This window comes from Neovison vison, chromosome 8 (genome assembly GCF_020171115.1).
Source record: "Neovison vison isolate M4711 chromosome 8, ASM_NN_V1, whole genome shotgun sequence".
Classification (NCBI taxonomy): Eukaryota; Metazoa; Chordata; class Mammalia; order Carnivora; family Mustelidae; genus Neogale; species Neogale vison.
The window spans coordinates 86,773,059-86,792,741 of NC_058098.1; the positions used below are offsets into that span (position 1 = coordinate 86,773,059).

The 19,683-nt window shown below is 46.0% G+C and overlaps 1 long non-coding RNA gene across 1 annotated transcript; it reads left to right on the forward strand.

The window, feature by feature from the left end:
* The first annotated feature begins 277 nt into the window (after window positions 1-277).
* LOC122916534 lies at window positions 278-19,622 on the forward strand. The gene is made up of 3 exons (XR_006386215.1): window positions 278-480; window positions 5,981-6,135; window positions 19,594-19,622. It is a non-coding gene; the product is annotated as an uncharacterized LOC122916534 (long non-coding RNA).
* Window positions 19,623-19,683: the final 61 nt, after the last annotated feature.

The window sequence follows — 19,683 nt, forward strand, 5'->3', positions numbered from 1 at the left end:
TGAGAAAAAAATCCTCCCATCATGACTTGATGCTTGACGCAATTCATGAAATGAGTTAATATTCATAAACGTGAGCCACGCAAAGTAAATGTGAATCCAGAGGCAAAGCAGGGGATGAGAATGGCTGGCTGCCCAACAGATTCCGGGGACCCATGGACTATCCCTAGGGAGCCAGGGTCTAGGAGGCCTGCTAGGAAGTGAGCTAGATGACAGACAGTCATACAGCCATTCAGATGGTGGGGGGGGGACGCTGACGGGAATGCTGAGGAGGAGGAGGAGCAGCTCCTTCCTCTATGAGTGGGCGAGGGTGTGGAGATGAAAATGCGGGGCTTCTGGTATAAAGAAAACTGAATGGGTTTTGTGTGTCTTTGTGTTTTTTGTTCTTTTTTTGCTGCGGTACTTTTAGCTGAGCTCCTCTGAAAGCGAGATTTGTGTCCATCTGGAAACACATTGACCCACACCCGCATGAGAAGTATGGAGGTAGGTGTGCATGCGGGGGGATACATAGGTATAGGTAGTGCTTGGGCAGCCTGGACAGAGTTTGAGAAGTTGGGGATCTTCGTGGCAGGTATAGTTCTGGGACTGGGGAGGAAGATGGTCACTGGCATCGAATGAGTTGTAAACCCTGGAATTTAAATTTATTTTTTTTTATTTTTTATTTTTTTATTTTTTTTTTTAAAGATTTTATTTAGTTATTTGAGAGAGAGAGACAGTGAGAGAGAGCATGAGAGGGGAGAAGGTCAGAGAGTGAAGCAGACTCCCCATGGAGCTGGGAGCCTGATGTGGGACTCGATCCCGGGACTCCAGGATCACGCCCTGAGCCGAAGGCAGTCGTCCAACCAACTGCGCCACCCAGGCGTCCCTGGAATTTAAATTTAGACCCCCAAGACAGGGTGTGATTGTTCACAGGGTAAGGAAATATGGCTGTCAATGATCTGAGTTGGACCCTAAAATCTCTCTGGGACACAGAGACTGTAACACACAGGCTGGGACAACCTGAAGGCAAAGGGGTGGCCCTCAGCATTTGTATCAGAATGATCTGGGCTGCTGATTCCCAAGGTGCTCTGGGGCCCACCCCAGATCTACCAAAGCTTGGGTACCAGGCTTTCTAGGGGTTAGGCCTGGGGAGTTCAAAATTTTAAAGACGTGCCCCAGGTGATTGCCAGGTAACTAAGGACAGAGGGTCTTTATAGAGTTAGTAGACAGGGCTAGAGGAGGGTTGAGAATGGGCCTCAAGCTTTAAAATCTAGCATCTAACCCTGACTGATCTGCTGTGAGACCAGGAATCCATATCCTAAGCCATTCCACAGACGATTAGGATAATCATTCACGTTAGGTGTCCTTGGAGGGAATTAACTGGAAAGAAACTTACCCCATCTGTAACTTGACTCTGCAAGTCTCTGCACATCTTGCCTCTTCATTCAAACTGGGGTATTCTGAGCAGACTCCCAGAGCCAGCCTGGGGCTGCAGAGAGGCTGGGGCCATTGTGTTATTTCTTCCCCCACCTTTACTGGGATATAACTGACATAAACATTAAGGTGTGTGATGTGTTGGTTTGATACACTGATACATATAATTCTACCACCGTGGCATTAACTAACACCTCCATTGCGTCTCTTAATTATCATTTCTTTTTTGTGGTGAGTACATTTAAGATCTACTCTCAGCAACTTTCAAGTATACAATACAGTATTATTAACCATAATCACCATGCTTTTCATTAGGTCCCCAGAACTTACTCATCTTATCATTGAAGGTTTGTTCCCTTTGACCAACATCCCCTAACCCCCCAACCCCTGGTCACCACCAATCTACTCTGTTTCTCTGCATTTGGCTTTTTTAGATCTCACAAATATAAGTGATATCATACAGTATTTGTCTTACTATGCCTGGCTTGTTTCACTTAGCCTCATGCCCTCAAGGTCCATCCATCCCGGTTGCAGAGGGCAGGATTTCCTTTTCTTGTAACTGAGTAATATTCCATTGTCTCTATATATCCGTTTATCTGTTGCTGAATACTTAGGTTGTTTCCAGATCTTGGCTATTGTGAATAATGCTGGATGAACATGGGAAGGCACTTCTAGTTTGTTTGCTTGTTTTGTTTTGTTATTTTGAGGTCCTGCTTTCATTTCCTTTGGATATATCCCCAGAGGTGGGATGGCTGGATCATGTGGTGATTCTACTTTTAATTTTTTGAAGAACCTCCGTACTGTTTTCCACAATGGCCACACCAGTTCACATCCCACCAACAGTGCATAAGTGTTCCTTTCTCTGCACATCTTCTGCCAACGCTTATTATCTCATGTCTTTTTTTTAAAGTTTTTATTTAGATTCTGGTTAGTTAACATTCAGTGTAATATTAGTTTCAGGTGTACAATATAGTGATTCAGTATCTCTTATCTTTGTGATGACAGTGATTCTAACAGGTGTGAAGTGAGTGGGGCATTGTTTTGAAATCTTTTTGAATTGATAAGAAGCCACAAAATGCTTTGGGCCTCAAAGGAGGGAGTCTGGTCACGGTTCTTCCAGCTCCATTCAGAACAGCAGGCAGCAGAAAGTCAGCTGTAATAGAGTTCTAACGTCCACAGATGCGAGTGGACGTTTAAACAGGCATGTGTCTACAGCAGCTGAGGCCCTGTTTTCTGGTACCACTGGCCATGGAGGCCACATATTTGCCAGTGGTGAATTTCAAGGCAGCCTGACTCTCAAGTCCTTAGCTCTCACCAAAGGCAACCTTTGTTTTACCAAAAGTCTTTCCATTCTTATCCAAAAATAACACTGTATGCAGTTAATAATATTCTACTTAATATCAAAATGGGCAGGGGGTCCACAAGGTCAAAACTATTTTCATAATAAAATGTTATTTGCCTTTTCGCTCACATCTCATGACCGTATGAAGCTGTGAGCTTGGGGTAAACTCTGATATCACAACAGAGTGAGTCCAAAAGCAGATAGGAGACTCCATCTGTTTTTTATTAAGCTAAACATTTTAAAAATTTGCAGGAATGTAAAACGGTGCCACACTTCTAACATTTTGTTTTGTTTTGTTTTGTTTTTGAAAATACAGTTATCTTTAAAATTATGTTAATGCGGTAGGTTTAATATTGTAATTTTAAGTAAGTAAGTGTTTTGAAATATTCCGTTTTAATTTCTAATATGAAAAATTTGGGGAGGTAGACCCCACATAAATAAAAGGCTCTTTCAATAATGTTTACGAGTATAAAGGAGTCCAGAAATCAAGAAGTGGGAGAAACACGACCTTATTTCTTCCCCAAATTATAGTGTCCTATAGGCTCCACCCCCAAAGTTTTCCTGAGTAAAGCTCCCTTTCCCCGCCAGCGTTTGGGCTCCACCCTGCTGATAAGCTAACCTCTCTCACCCCTTTCCAGAACAGCTGCCTCCAAGCTTCCCCGCGGCCTTTCCCATCCCTCCACCTGGTCCTCCCTTCCCGCCCTCAAGAGTGAGAAAGCATCCTTTGACTCTGCTCAGCAAACCTAGAGTGGGGACAAGGGACTCGTGCAGTTGAGGAAGTAAGGGACGAATCACAGACACTACCCTCAAGGAGCTTCTGATTTCGTAGGGACTTACGGACAGGTAAAGCAGCTCCAGGAGGTACCTGTCCTTGCCTTTCGCTAGCTAACACTCTCCTCCCCGGTCCCCCGCCCCCACTCCGCACCACCCCTTTCTCTTCCACCCTAGATTCCCGAGATCCCGGACCCGAGCGCCCCCTGGTGGCCGTCCCTCGTCGGTGCAGCCTTTTTCAGAGGAGTCCGAGGCGTAACTAGAGTTAAAGACCTCAGTCGAGTCTCTCGGGATCCCAGTTCTGGGAACCTGTCCCTGTGAGGATCTGTCTCGGTTTTCGGCGGCCTTCTGTCTGTCCCCGTGCTCATGTTTACCCCTGGATGAGTAATTCCAGCCTGCTTCTGCCTCTGTGCCTGCCGCTTATCTTGTATTCGTTTCCCCCACCAAGCCCATTAGTAGGTGGCAGTCTGTCACGGTAGAAATATTATGGGCTGCGGCTTGGACCCAAGTCCAAGGAGCACGATGCCAAAGTTCCACTTCCTACTGGCATGCCCCACAGTAAATAATCTGATGGCTAAAGCAGCCCTGGACATTGGCGAACGATGGATATTCTACGTTGGGGTCAAGTTCCTTCCAAAGGGGAAAAGTGAATCCACAGCCTCTGAATCTCAAGGCTTAGGCTGGGTTCCGGGCTCTCCAGGAGTGTATTTCCTGCATTCTGGGGTGGGGGTCAATACCCTAAGACCTCCACCCTCCACCTTCCCGGGCTTTCTTCTCCGCCCCCGCCCACACCTCCACCCCCGCGCTAGGGCTGTGAACAGGACTCCAGGTGGTCTGCTATCAAATCTCAGAACTCCTCAAAGTGAGTATGCAACTTCAACTCTGGCTTCCTCAACACAAAAAGCAAGCCCTAAAATCGAGGAAGGAAATGCCAAAGTGTCTCTTTTTTAATCGAACCCTAGAAATTCAGAATTAAAGTATCCTCAAAGTGAGGATACTGGGAACAGGATTGGGGAGTGGAAGGGAGTTCCAGATTCAGCAAGATATCCTCAGGGACCAGCCTGAAGATTTCTCCTACTGCTCTGACCCAGAGTCCATTAGCAGGAACCTCACTGCCCCATCAACAAACTCGACCTGGTGGTTTCCATGGTAACCATCAAAGAGTGATCCCCTTTTTCTTTCCTACAGATGTTCCTCCTACCCCTCCCCTTGACAATCACTTTCAGACAGGGCCTAGAACTGGATTCTGTTCAACTCTATTTGCAAATCATTTCCCCCTTTTAATCCATGTTTTAAGAAAGTACAAACCGGGGGCACCTGGGTGGCTCAGTGGGTTAAAGCCTCTGCCTTTCCCTTAGGTCATGATCCCAGGGTTCTGGGCTCTCTGCTCAGCAGGGAGCCTGCTTCCCCCCTCTCTCTCTGCCTAATTGTGATCTCTGTCTCTCAAGTAAATAAATAAAATCTTAAAAAAAAAAAAAAAAAAGAAAGTACAAACCATTTCAATTTACATGGAAATACCCTTTAAAAATGAACCAGTAATGTCAGGTATGTGGAAGCATGGGAGTTCATTTTATTATTCTTTTTAAGTATGCTTAAATTTTCCTATAGTGAACACAAAATTTTAAAGTAAACTAAAAAATTTTTTAAATAATATCTGTGCGGGTGCCTGGGTGGCTCAGTGGATTAAAGCCTCTGCCTTCAGCTCAGGGGGTCCTGGGATCAAGCCCAGCTCAAGCTATCTGCTCAGCAGGGAGCCTGCTTTCCTCTCTCTCTCTGCCTCCCTCTCTGCCTACTTGTGATCTCTCTCTCTCTGTCGAATAAATAAATAAAACCTTTGAAAAATAAAATAAAATAAAATAATGTCTATGCCCATCGTGGGGCTTGAACTCACAACGCTGAAATCAAGAGTTGCATGCTCCACCACCTGAGCCAGCCAGGTGCCCCTGGAGTTAAAAAAATATATAGGCAAAAAAGAAAAAAAAAAACATTCAAAACCCTCTTCCCACATATCTGAAGAAAATCTGGTCTTTGTGAAGAATGATGAGAGGTTGCAAAATAAATACCATTTTCTATAAAAGGAACTAATAGATTATAAGCCTCAGTCCTTATTTGGGATATGGTAAAGATGTCAGAGTCTTAAGATTTTCATTTTGAAGCACAAAAAGACTATAGATAAATCTTTAAAGTATAATAAAACATAGGTATTTGGGGGAAATTTTTAAAAATGACTGAATCACATTGTCCTTCCATAACTCCCTTCCCGTCTTTTACTCATGTCACCCCTGTACCATTCCAAATCTTTCAAACTTCCATAATGAGAAACCCAGCAAGTGTGAGCACCTGCTGTCCCTGTCCTACAACAGGGGTTGGGTAAACTACAGTCCTTGGGCCTATTCTTGTGGGGTGCCTGTTTTCGTGTGGCCGGTCAGCTAACAATGGTTTTTGCATTGCTAACAGGCTATAAAACAGGCAAACACTCAAAGAAGGATCTGTGACCTACACTCGATGTCCAGCCTCTGGCCACATCTGGTCCACCAAGCATCTCTGCTGTAGGCTGGCTGGAGCCCTGGTGAAAGGTGGCTTTTCTTCCATCCAGGCAGCTATGACGAAAGGTACAGCCAGGAAGTTGCCATGCCGACGGGGAATTCAGTTCTTAAAATAGTCCACTGTGCTGAGGCATTTTCGGGATGGGTGGGTGGGTTTGGAGGGAGGGGGTTCAGGAGAGGGGTGGGGAGAGATGATAAACTAATGAGTCAGACCCAATTGGTGACAGCTGTTCTGTCATCCTTCTGGCAATGTGAGGTGGGAAGGGGACAGCTCTCTAAAATGAGGTGGCAAAGAGACATTTTCCATTCAAAGAGCAGGAGAGCTCTGTTTCCTCACACTATTTTCCTGACAGAAGGAAATTCCCCTCTCTGTGGGTCCATCCTGCGGAGAATAGATGTAGGCACGCCTCACTCACACAAACGCCTGCAGGACTGGGGGACCTGTAGGAGTGGGAGGGGCAGGCTCTCTCACACGGCTGCCTCATGGCTCTGTCCACAGCAGGCCCAAGTCTCCTCATCGTCACAGGTAGCATCATCATGAGACAGTAGGGAACAAAATTCACCACCCCAAAATGTGTCTCTTCGGCACGTAGATTATTGTAGTCTGATTATTTTTTATTTATTTTTTTTTTAAGATTTTTATTTATTTATTTATTTGAGAGAGACAGTGAGAGAGAGCATGAGCGAGGAGAAGGTCAGAGAGCGAAGCAGACTCCCCATGGAGCTGGGAGCCTGATGTGGGACTCGATCCCGGGACTCCAGGATCACGCCCTGAGCCGAAGGCAGTCGTCCAACCAACTGCGCCACCCAGGCGTCCCTAGTCTGATTATTTTTAAGAAACAGAAGGCTCAGGAAGAACCTTCAACCTTCCCTTCATGGCCTACAACAATTTAGATAGACAGCTTCCTCCAGCAAGGGAGCTATCACCATAGGTAACCACAGCATAATATGGACTAAGGGTGGCTGAATTGTCTTTCTTCCCTTTATAGTCCCAGATCCCTCCCCACTTCTCCTTAACTCTGGGTGTCCTATAATCCTCAATTGCCTGACTTCTTGTGGGCCTCATTTTCCTATGGAGACCCTTAGTATGTACTTAAATTCGACTTTCTTCTGCTAATCTATCTCATGTCAATTTAATTCATAGCCCAGCCCCCCCCCCCAAAAAAAAATCCCTTGAAAGATAGAGAAAATTTTTTCTTCCGCAACAGGGCCAAAATGAAAATTTATCACTAAAAACGTCTTCTATCCAGGCAACCAACCATCGATCAACCATCAATTGATTAACCAATCAATCAACTATCATTATTTGAGCATTTCCTGTCACTTCTCTGTTGTGCCCTCAATGCCTGGAAGATGAACTGAGTACTTATTTTTTATTGCGGTAAAATATATATAACATAAAACTTACTATTTTGACCATTTTTTAACTGTACAATCCAGTGGCATGAAGTACATCCACACTGTCGTACAACTAGCCCCACCATCCATCTTTGGAACCTCTTTATCATCCCATATACTGAAATGGAGACACTTAAGTCTCCATTCTGTACCCACCCGCAGGCCTGTCAACCACTATTCTATGTTCCGTCTATACAAACCGCCTCTTCTAGGAGTCTTGTATAAGTGGAATCATACGGTATTTGTTCTTTTGTATCTGGTTTATTTCACTTAGAATATCTTTAAGGCTCATCCCTGTGGATATGCATCAGAATGTCATTCCCTTTCAAGGTCAAATAATATTCCATTGTGTGTATAGACCATGCTTTGTTTAGCCCATGAATGGGCATTTGGGTTGTTGCCACCTTTTGGCTATTATGAATAATGCTACTATGAACACGGACGTACAAATAGTTGTTGAGTCCCTACTTTCAGTTCCTTTGGTGGCAAAGTCCATCTTCAGAAAGAGAACAAGGAGAAGATTGAGAATGCAATCTCGGGGCACAGAAGACAAGACAGCAGCATTTTCTTACCTTTTCCATTCCACCATCCAAAGTCCATCTTTGAGAAAGCCGGCAAGCCCTTGTCTCCTGTCTTCCTCCCTCATCCATCTGCTCGTACTGCCTATTATCACGAGGTCATTCCCACGGGCACCTCTAGTCCCAGATCCATCATCGAGGACAATGGGCAGCCTAAGGTTGATGGTTAGTTCTCATATCTTTCAGAGTTGAGCATTATTAAAATAAAACCAATGGTATCTTTTAGCATGGTTTCAATGTGTGTTTGTAGTAAAGGACTCATTTCCCACCAGGAGCAGAGAATGGAAAGACATGGTGTGTGGCATATCACTAGCAGTTTTTTGGTTGGGAATGGGTACATGGTCGCAGTTAGCTCAGGCTGAAGGGAATGAATTTTATTTCATGGCTGGGCATGGTTCTATTTTTGCTTCGTTTTTTTGTTCTCTAGAAGTGTCCCACTTGAGGCCAATTGAAAGGAAGCTGGGCTATGGATGCAGCTGACATCTAGGAAAGAAGGCAGAACTGAGAGAATAGCAGAATATGGTTCTAGCACCCTGATCATGCAATGCCTGAAGCCTGAACTACCCCAGTTACCTCTGAAGAAGCTAATAAATCACCTTGTATTTTAAGCCAATTTTGGCAGGGCTTTCTAACGTTGAAGCCAAAAACATTCTAACAGATGCAGTCTGCGTGGTGTTAGGATTTTGGTTTTAACCCAAAGAAGAGTGAAATATGTTTTGAGGTTTCTGCACAGAGAACCCAGGGAGTGGGCTCAGTCAGATCTGCACTTCAAAGCATCTCTGGCAGCAGGGTGGAAACGGTTAGTAGGAGTTGGAGTGGTTACAGTTAGGGGCCTTATTGTGCTAGTCCAGTCCTAGTAAAAGGTTGTAAAGGAGAGAAGAAGAGATCTGGGAGATTTTTTAAAAATATATTTTATTTATTTATTTATTTATTTGAGAGAGAGAGAATGAGTGTGAGAGAGAGAGAGCATGAGAGGGAGGAGGATCAGAGGGAGAAGCAGACTCCCAGCTGATCAGCGAGCCCAATGCACTGCTCCATCCTGGGTTTCCAGGATCATGACCCAAGATGAAGGCAGTTGCCAAGCGACAGCCACCCAGGTGCCTGAGATCTGGGAGATTTTAAGGAAGTTGGGTAACTTTGGCAGAAGTCAGTAAGGTAGTAAGGTTGACAAGACTTGGTGATGGTTTGAGGGGAGAGGATGGCGGTGTCAGGGGTGACCTCTCTGTTTGTGACTTGCTCAGCTGGATGGATAGGGGTGCGACCCTCATGACAGAATTGTTGTTGAGGAAAAAAGATTGAACACTGACACTGTCAGGTTGCTGGAGAAACTGGACTTCAGCGGGAGAAGAAAGAGCCAACGTTAGCTTAGCGCTAGCCATGAACTGAGTATGCTTTACCTGTATAAACTCGTGAGTGCAATGGCCTCGTTGCCACTTTACAGATGAGGAAATTGAGGCAGGGGAGATTTAGTAACTTCTCTCAGGCCTATACAATCAGCTAGGAAATGAGATTTGAACTCAAGCAGTTTGTCCCCATGAATTTCCCAAGGAATATATGCGCCAAGAAGTTCCGATGAGAAACAGCAGATAATACAGTACTGTTTTCTGGGGCCTGAGACCCCACCTCCAATGCAGAGCACTCTAGGAAGCTGGATTTTAATTCCTGGCCCAGCTCCCCTTTCCTAAATCAGTTAACGCCTTGATGGCTTCTGACTAAGCAGTCTGTATCCATATCCCAGCCCCAGCCCCCTTCACAGAGCTACCTCAGGAGGCTGCTTGCTTCCTCCGTGCCTGGAGCTGATCTGTCCCTGCTGCCCAGGGACCACATCTTCAGCCCACTGCTGTCAGCAGGGAGGAAGGGTGCCGGGCAGAAGGAAGGCATGGGTGAGCCCTCAGAGGGCCAGCCTACACTGCCGTCACCAGAAAGGCAGAAAAGAGAGAGCCATCCTGGGTGCTCCAGGTCCTTGGAAAGCACCGCCTTTCGAAGTTTGTGCGCTGGAGTCGATCCGTTCTCGGCACCTATAGGGATGTACGTCTTCATCGTGGCTTCTCTTGTTAACACTCAGTGCCAGGCAATGTCCTCAACAGCAGCCTTCCGGTAACACAGAGTGGTTTCCTGAGCCCTGTCCTAGGGCATCCCTCGGTGGAGAGGACTGCTGGGCACTGAGACTACTGAATGAGGGGGAGCTGGACACAGCTCTGCACAGGGCCATTTCATTGTCTTCTTCATCACCGTCATCATAGTGTTTCAATTTATTAAGTGAATCTCCTGAACTTACCATTTAATATCGTAACCCCAAATGTCAGATGGGGGCTCCCTTCCCCTTGAGATCTATATGATAGGTACACTGATAGCCCCCCAAACACATAGACACTAAATTCCCAAGTCAATGGCTATCTAAAAGACACACCCTCCATCCCATTTCTACTAAATTGGTAGCAAGGAAGAGGTTTTTGTTTCTCATAGACTTTTCTGCCCCATGGGCAGCGCCTCCTTCTCCTCTTCCTTCTTCTTCTTCTCCTCCTCCTCCTTCTTCTTCTCCTCCTCCCCCTTCTTTTTCTTTTATGATATGCTTCCATTATATGTATTTTTTTATTAGTTTCAGAGCAGAATTTAGTGATTCATCAAATGCATATAACACCCAGTGCTCATTACATCAAGTGTCCTCCTTAATGCCCATCACCCTGTTACCCCATCCCCGACACACCTCCCCTCCTGCAACTCTCAGTTTGTTTCCTAGAGTTCAGGGTCTCTTACAGTTTGCCCCCTTCTCCAATTTCACTTTGTCTTTCTCTGACTGGTTTATTTCGATTAGCATAATACCCTCTCGTTCCATCCGTTTTATTGCAAATGCAAGATTTCATTCTCTTTTTCTTAAGATTTTATTTATTCATTTGCAAGAAAGAGAGAGAGAGAGAGTGAACGGGAGAGCGGAGGAGCATGAGTGGAAGGGAGGGACAGATGGAGAGAGAAAAGCAGACTCCCTGCTGAGCAGGGAGCCTGATACAGGGGTTTATCCCAGGACCTTGGGATCATGACCTGAGCTGAAGACAGATGCTTAACTGATTGAGCCATGAAGAAGCCCCAATATTTCATTCTTTTTGATGGCTGAGTAGTATTCCATTCTGTGTGTGTGTGTGTGTGTGTGTGTGTGTACCACATCTTCTTTATGCATTTATCTGTTGATAGACATCCGTGTTCTTTTTTTTTTTTTTTTAAGATTTTATTTATTTGACTGACAGAGATCACAAGTAGGCAGAAAGGCAGGCAGAGAGAGAGAGGAGGAAGCAGGCTCCCCGCTGAGCAGAGAGCCCGATGTGGGGCTTGATCCCAGGACCCTGAGATCATGACCTGAGCTGAAAACAGAGGCTTTAACCCACTGAGCCACCCAGGCGTCCCGACATATATGTTCTTTCCGTAGTTTGGCTATTGTAGACGTTGCTGCTATAAGCATTGGGTGCAGGTGCCCCTTCAAATCACTGTGTTTGCATCCTTTGGATAAATCCCTAGTAGTGCAATTGCTGAGTCATAGGGTAGTTCTATTTTTAACTCTCTGAGGAAGCTCTTACTCTTTTCCAGAGTGGCTGCACCAGTTTGCATTCCCAACAACAGTGTAAAGGGATTCCCCTTTCTCTACATCCTCACCAACCCCTGTTGTTTCCTGAGTTGTTAATTTTCCCATGGGCCCCCACTTCTAAGAGTGGTTTCATTTGTTCTGTCAAGTCATGGCTGATATAGAACTCAGTTCTGCATTGGCTTCCACAGAAGAGCCCCTCACACAGACAGCCCTGGGGAGGTAGACTCTGCTCTGACCACACTGCCTTGTTCTCCCCTCTGCAGTCCTCACTGCTGGGGACCTTGTGAAACTGATCAGAGTCCCTGCTTGTTCTGAGGCAGGCCAGCCACAAGCCACAAGCCAGAAAAGTCCACAGTGTCTTCAGGGAGGACACCAGGCTTAAGAGACACTGATTCATTGATGGCTCTTCTGCATAAGACAGACTGGAAATTATGTCATTAGCAAATAGTCCAGTTGAGCATTTCCTAGGTGCTGGGGCCCACAAAGCTGGTGTGGTCTCTCTGCCCTGAGGGCTCACCACAGAGGGGAGAACAGCACACACTGCTAATGGCCAAGCAGTAGACAAAGGCAGGTATTGCTGAATATGCACAAAGGGATCCCAAAAGGAAGAGTCTCTTTTGGGGTGGCAAGGTGGGTCGGGAAGGCTTCACAGAGGATGTGACACTTGAGTGGGTAAAACCAGAGAAGTGCCTGGCCCCCTCTGAGAGTAGGGAGTGGTCAGCACAGGACATGTGCCAAGCGCTGGTACTGGGTGGGGGGAGGGTCCAGGCTGTGCTGAATGTGTCATCCCTCACCCAGAGGCTGTAGGGAATGGCTGGCTACCCAGCAAGGATTTAGCTTGACTCCTTGTGTCCATTCCTCCTTCTTCCACATCAGGGAGCAGCAGGGAGTGGGGCTGTGAACATGCTCAAGATGTTTGCTTCCTTTAATCAGCCCCCCTGCACGACGCTGACATTCTGGCTCCCTGGAGTCTAAGAGGAAAGAAAAGAGTGGATTGAAAATGAGAAAATAGTCGTATGGAGGAGTAAAAAGCAGCTAGAAGTATAACACTCATTTGGAAATGGAATGACACATGAGATAAAAATCCTAAATAAATATCTTGCATGGTACTAATTGCATTTTAAAAGCTGCCACCAGAGAACAGATAAAACGATGTTGTATTTCATTAGTGGCTCCTTTAATTCTATGGTATTTGCCAGCAAGCCCTATTAAAGCACTCTGTAATTAAAGACCAGTTCTGGGTCCTGTAATTTAGAACATTATCAAAATATGGCAAGTGGCTGGAGGTGAAGAGATGGAAACAAACACACTTTCATGAGGTCCTTGTAGATCACACAGCATGTGAATTTTAAAAGCTAGCTATTGTACCACCCCTGCCAGAAGGGTCTGTTTACATCACTGTTTTTCATTTGATGGGCGATCAGTTATATTTTTATGATCCTACAGGAATGTGGATGGAGAAGTAAATGGGTTCTTTTTTTAAATGATTTTTTTATTGAGATATAATTCTTATAATATGAAATTACCACTTTAAAGTGTACAATTCATGGGTCACCTGGGTGGCTCAGTCAGTAAGCATCTGCCTTCGGCTCAGGTCATGATTCCGGGGTCCTGGGATTGAGCCTCAAATTGGGCTCCCTGCTCAGTGGGGAGCCGCTTCTCCCTCTCCCTATACCCCTCCCCCTGACTGTGCTCTCTCTCTGTCTCTCTCTTTCAAATATACAAAATCTTAAAAAAAATAAAGTGTAGGGGTGCCAGGGTGGCTCAGTGAGTTAAAGCCTCTGCCTTTAGCTTGGGTCATAATCCCAGGATCCTGGGATCGAGCCCCGCATCAGGATCTCTGCTCAGCAGGGAACCTGCTTCCCTTCCTCTCTCTGCCTGCCTCTCTGCCTACTTGTGATCTCTGTCTGTCAAATAGATAAAACTTAACAAAAAAAGCGTACAATTCAGGGGTTTTAGTGTATTCAAAATGTTGTACAGACATCACTACTATCTAATTCCAAAATATTTTCACCACCCCTACAAGAAACCTAATACCTGTTAGCAACTGCTCCCCATTTCCACCCACCCAGCCCCTGGGCAAGCATGAATCTAGTTCCCTAGAAGGAACTTCTATCAGTTCTTTGTGCATCATTCCCGAAATACTGCATCACAGAGGTTCTCAAACTTCCCTATAGATAAGAATCAGCTAGAGGGCTTGTTAAATCAAAGAATGCTAACCAACCCCTGGAGATTCTTCTCTGATTCAGAGGTTCTGGATTTGACATTTCTAATGAGTCCCCAGGTAATGCAGATTCTGCATTCAGGGGCCGTACTCTGAGAATGACTGTTCCAGAGTATTCATAGGAACTCTTTCCATATGTAGCCCCTCTTTCTGAAGTCACTTAGTATCTGTTGCTGACAATGGGAATGTCCCTAAGACACCATTGATATGGCACAATCCCTGCCCCAGTGCCTTCTCTATGCTGCTTTCTTTGCCTAAGATATCTTCATACCTGACCTCCACACATCCGAGGCCTAGCTCAAAGGCCATCTCCTCCAGGCAGTCTTCCATGGTTCTTTCCCTATATGGAAGAAATTGTCTACTCCTTTAAACTCCCATAGGAATGTTTCTCTGTATCCTTCTAAGGGCACCTATTATTTACTAGAACAGAATGCTAAATGGGGCTCTTTCTGCGTTGTTTTTCACAATTTTTGTTGAAGAGATATTCTAAAGTGGGTTTAAGATATCTTCAAATGCAGAATATAGGTTTCAAGACCTTTGGAGTTCCCCCGAAAGGTTTCCTGGGACAAAGCAGTCCTCTAAGCCTAGAGTGGGGGAAGGTGAGATCATATGGGGGGTTGTCACCTCCTTCCCCTGAGCTCAGAGAGACTGGACTTTAGTGGCTGCTTGGGAGCTCTAGGTGTGCTCTCAACAGTTGGGAGCCTCTGTGGCCTGGAGCCAGACTCAGGCCTGTCTGAGAGAGCGGAGGTGGCCTGGGCTGAGCAAGGAGGGTCAGTGTTTCTTCTAGACCAGGGAAAAGTCTCCAGGGCAGCCAATGTGGCTGGGGTAGTAGGGGGCTGCGAGGGAGGTGAACCAGATTCCAGGCCTACACTGAGACAGACTCCTGGGAACTACAGAGACGCCCCCAGTTTGGGGGATCGCTGAGTAACACAGGTGAGCCCAAGAGTCACCTTTAGGAACCTTCCACCCAGAGGAAACCGATGTTTGCGGATGAGGACACCACCTCGGATTTTGCTCTTTTTCCCGGCGCCCAGGGACCTCATCAGCCGGACCGTGGGAAGAGTGGGTGGGGAGAGCGAAAAGCTTCCCCCTGCCCCCACCACCCGTCTCCGGCAGCCAGGGAGATGGAAGAAAATGTAAGCCAAAGTTTGGGTTATTATATAGGACTGGACATGCCACAGACAGGAGACTGTGGTTGTGCCTGAAAGGGGCCATTTCCTGAGAGCAGCCAGTCTGTAGCCCTGCTGGGGTTTTCGTTCCTCCGACGGTTTACTCATGCTGGTTTAAAAGGCAAGGCAGGGGCACCTGGGTGGCTCAGTGGGTTAAGCCGCTGCCTTCAGCTCAGGTCATGATCTCAGGGTCCTGGGATCGAGTCCCGCATCGGGCTCTCTGCTCAGCAGGGAGCCTGCTTCCTCCTCTCTCTCTCTCTCTGCCTCTCTGCCTACTTGTGATCTGTCAAGTAAAATAAATAAATAAAAATCGTAAAAAAAAAAAAAAAAGGCAAGGCACACATGCGCACACGGACGCGCGAGTGCACGCACACGCTCTCACGCACGCCCACGCAGACGTGTGCGCGCGCGCGCCCTGTGCAATCTCTCTCCCTCGCTCCCTGTCTTACCCTTACGTTGCAGCTCCTTGGTGTCCCGCACCACGCCTGACGCACACTAGGTACGTACTCCTTTCTTCCGTTATTCTTGCGGTCAGTGTTTACTGGGAACTCACGCTCCATGCCGGCACCGGGAGGGAAACGAAATGGATGTGCCTCTTGTCTCTCAGGATCTTGGCTGTCTGCCGGAGGGGGTGGGGGGGGTGTGGGTGGGGGGGGGTGTGAGAGAAGCTTCTGGAGTAGGGAAGCGCTAATTCAGATCGGGGCCAAGCGGGGAATACGAATGGGGGCAGTGGGCCCCGATGCGACAACAGGGACGCGGGCGACTGTGGCAGAACAGGACACGCACCGGCACCCTCAGAAGCCAGCTGCTGCTCTGAGAATCCACGCCCACCGTTGCCATATAGCGCATTTGTTCCGAAGGAGTAAGAAATCTAGATTTTCGGGTGAAAGGCCCCCAGCAAAACACATCTGTGGACTGGTTCAGTCCAAGGTCGCTGCTTGGGGCCCTTGTGCTGGTGTTGGCTCTCTCCCCGCTAGTCTCCTGTACAAAGAGGGCCTGCCAGTAATTAAGAGACGCGTGCTGCTTCTTCAGGAATTAATTAGGGTTTGAAGAAGTTTTATACAAGGAACTTAGCTTTATTAAGATACTCCTTTGGCCCAAAGAATAAATATTTTTAAAATCCCAACCCAAAGTGCTTAATCTGCTAAAATGGGCAACAAATAGAATGAAGGCTGAAAAGAACTGGCTTCCCGTTTCAGAAGAGCCTCTGTGACCTCTGCAATCTGATTACAGAGAAGTGGACTTTCCTGCCAGGAAAATAACAAGAAGCCCCAGAAAAACCAAGCCCCATTTGGAGGGGAGCTAGGAGGTTACTTTCACTGCAATTTCATGACCTTGAAAATGACTCCATCCATTGGAGACCTAGTGACAGCTTCTGGAGCTGTCCTTTGCTCCCCACACTGACGCTGCCGGGATCACAGGGCCCAGGAGCCAGGCTGTAAGTGGAGCTGGAGAAGTTCTGGGAGACAACAGAGGATATGGCAGGCAGCCCAGCAGAAACAGCTACCTGGTATGCCTTCTTTCCAAGTTCTGTATCCTGTTCTGGGGACAGACCCAGGCGTGGTCCTCTATACAGGACAGATAACTCCCTCAGGTGCCTTTCTTCCCCCACCCCCCACCCCCCCTACCTCCCCTCTAGCTACCACCAACTTGTTCTCCGTATCTATAAGTCTTTTCCTGGAGTGCCTGGCTGGTTCAGTTGGAAGAACATGGGACTCTTGAGCTCTTGGCCGTGTGTTGGAGCCCCACCCACGTTGGGTGTGGAGATATTGAAATAAATAAATAAAAATTTTAAAAGAGTTTTTTTGTTTTTTTTTTTTTTTGGTCTTCTTTTTTCTTCATGTGTTTTGTTCCTAAAATTCCACATTGTATGGTATTTGTCTTTCTCTGTCAGACATTTCAGTTAGCATTATACCATCGAGGTGCATCCATGTTGCAAATCACAAGAACTCATTTTTTTTTTTTAAGATAGATTTATTCATTTACTTATTTGACAGAAAGACAGGGGGAGAGGGAACACAAGCAGGAGGCGTGGGAGAGGGAGAACTTCCCACTGAGCGGGGAGCCTGACATGGGGTTCAATCCCAGGACCCCAGGATCACAACTTGAGCCGAAGGCAGATGCTTAATGACTGAGCCACCCAGGCGCCCCAATCACATTTCTTTTTATGCTGGAGGAGTATTCATATATATGTGTCTGTAATATTCACTTGTATGTGTATATATCCCCAACACCTGTGTTGCTTCTATACTTAGCTATTTTAAGTAATGCTGCAGTAAACACAGGGGTACATAGATCCTTTCCGAATTAGTGTTTTTGTTTTATCTGGATAAATACCCAGTACTAGAATTACTCGTTCATTTGGTAACTCTTTTTATTTTTTGAGGAACCTCCATACTGTTTTCCACAGTGGCTTCACCAATTCACATCCTCAACAACAGAGCACAAGGGCTCCATTCTCTCCACATCCTCACCAAATGATTTATTTTTACCATTACTAGTGTTCCTCTACCTTTATTAGCAGGAAATCATCTGCCTCTTGAGAAGTACCCTTAAACTTTCTAAGAATCCTACATTCTCTGCAAAGAGGCCAGTAGTGTTATCAACACGGTTGTTTCAGCTGCTGCCACAAGGTGTCGCTGTTGAAATACTGGTTTTGCACAGGCCAGCACACACTGCCCATACTTTGGTGATGCCCTTGCGGGTTACAGGTCCTTGCTAGCCCATAATGCCATGACTGAAGGTAGCAATGCTTTTAATTAATAAGCATATGTATTCCCAAAGCCTGACCCTTTGCCAAGATGGCTGCTTCTGGATTGCCTTTATGCAACTTGTATGGAGGTCACCATCCCAGATTCCCCATAACCTCCTGAAAACTTCCCCCTTTGTGGCCCTGCGTGTCCTTTCCTGGTATCAGACTGGGTCAATGACATCCCGGCAATTTTTTGCATGTTTAAATCTCAGAAGGCTTAAGGGGACTTAATTCCTTTTCTCTTTTAAATTTCTGAAATGGTTCTGCAAATGTATCCCTCCTTCAGAACTCAGCATATCAAGGGATCTTAGTGGGAGATCACCTTGCTAAGCCAAGCAAAAAGTCCTCTTGCACCTTTTAATTGTCAAAGATAAAGATCCCAGACCTAGACCATGCATGGGAAGGGGAGGTCAAGGGGACCAGGCCAAACTACAAGAGGTACAGTTGTCTAGATATGCTGAGCCAACAAACAGATTCAAAAGCCAGCTGAGAGAGATGGAAAGGAATGAGATGAGGGTATCAGTGGTGTCAATGGTAAAAAGGCAATGAAGTTGGCAGCCAAGAGTGGGTGAGAGGAGGGCTGAGCGGACCAGATGGGACACAGAGAGGGTACCCCTTTCAAATTCTGATCTGACCTTCCAATTCCTGAACTTCCAATTCTTCAGGTATGTGGGTGAGTAGGGGATGCTTTCCCAGAATGGGTAGCTTTTTAAAGGAGTCATATAGTAGGACAAAAGAGTAAGAAAAAAGTCTTACATACAGTAATTCCTTTCTGCTTATGTCTGTTCATACTGAGAGTGTTTACAAGGTAACACATGCTTGGAGAGCCAGATAAAATTTGTGGAATCTGTGAAAACAGAACATTTGATATCAATGCAAAGCACATGTTAAGATTAATCTGGATTGTGACTTAAGCAAGCGACTTACCCTCTGTTCCTAATTTATAAAGTGGGAATAATAACGCTACATTTAGTTTCAGTAAGGTTGGTTGAAAGTAGCAGAAAACCCTATCCAAACTGGCTTTGACAGTAAAAGGGAATTTATAGGCTTATGTAATTAACAACAACAAAAAAATCTAGTCGTAGGACTCAGGTGTGGTTGATCAAGGCTCTGGCTCAGTTTCTCTGAGATTTCCTTTGGCTTTGATCATGGTGGCAAATTATGTAGGAATTCAGAGTCACTTTTGTACACTGTGCCTTCCAGGGAAGAGTGTTTGCACCCCTTAGTTTCTGGCAAAAGTTCGAAGACTGACTCCAGCTGGATTGGGTTGGTGATGATCACTGTGGCCAGGACAGATGGGCATAGGGCAGCCTGGATTAGGTAAGGGGCAGGCTTCCCCAGAATCTGCTGGACTTCTCTGAATCAGAGGCCGAGGGGAAAAATACAAGCATGGGGAGGATGCTGAAGGCATCCTCTGTGTCCACGTGCATTGCTTTGATCCAGCTCCCTTCCTTCTAGCAGTTACGGCTTTCTGGGGTCCTGACGGGAACTTCAAGATGCAAAGACAGAGCCAGTTCATTGTAACTAGGGAAATTTGAACACACTCATTAAGGAAAAGGATATTTATAAGTGGTGGCCATGCCATGTCCATACTCATCTCCAAGAAGTGTGTGGTCCCCTGGATTGATGTCAGTTGTGAAATCCTTTCTTCTAGGCTGTAGTGTATGATGATTTGTGGGTCCCAAGCACTTTCGCCTTTGTGATCCCCTTCATTCACAAAAACTTAATGCTAAAAATTTTATTTTATTACTGAGTTGGTATAAAGATGACCATTATATATCTATATTTTTAAAAGATTTTACTTATCTATTTATTTATTTATATAGGAAAGAGAATGAGAGCATGAGCCCTGGGGAGGAGCAGAGGGAGAGAGATAAGCAGACTCTTCACTGAGCACGGAGCCTGATGTGGGGCTC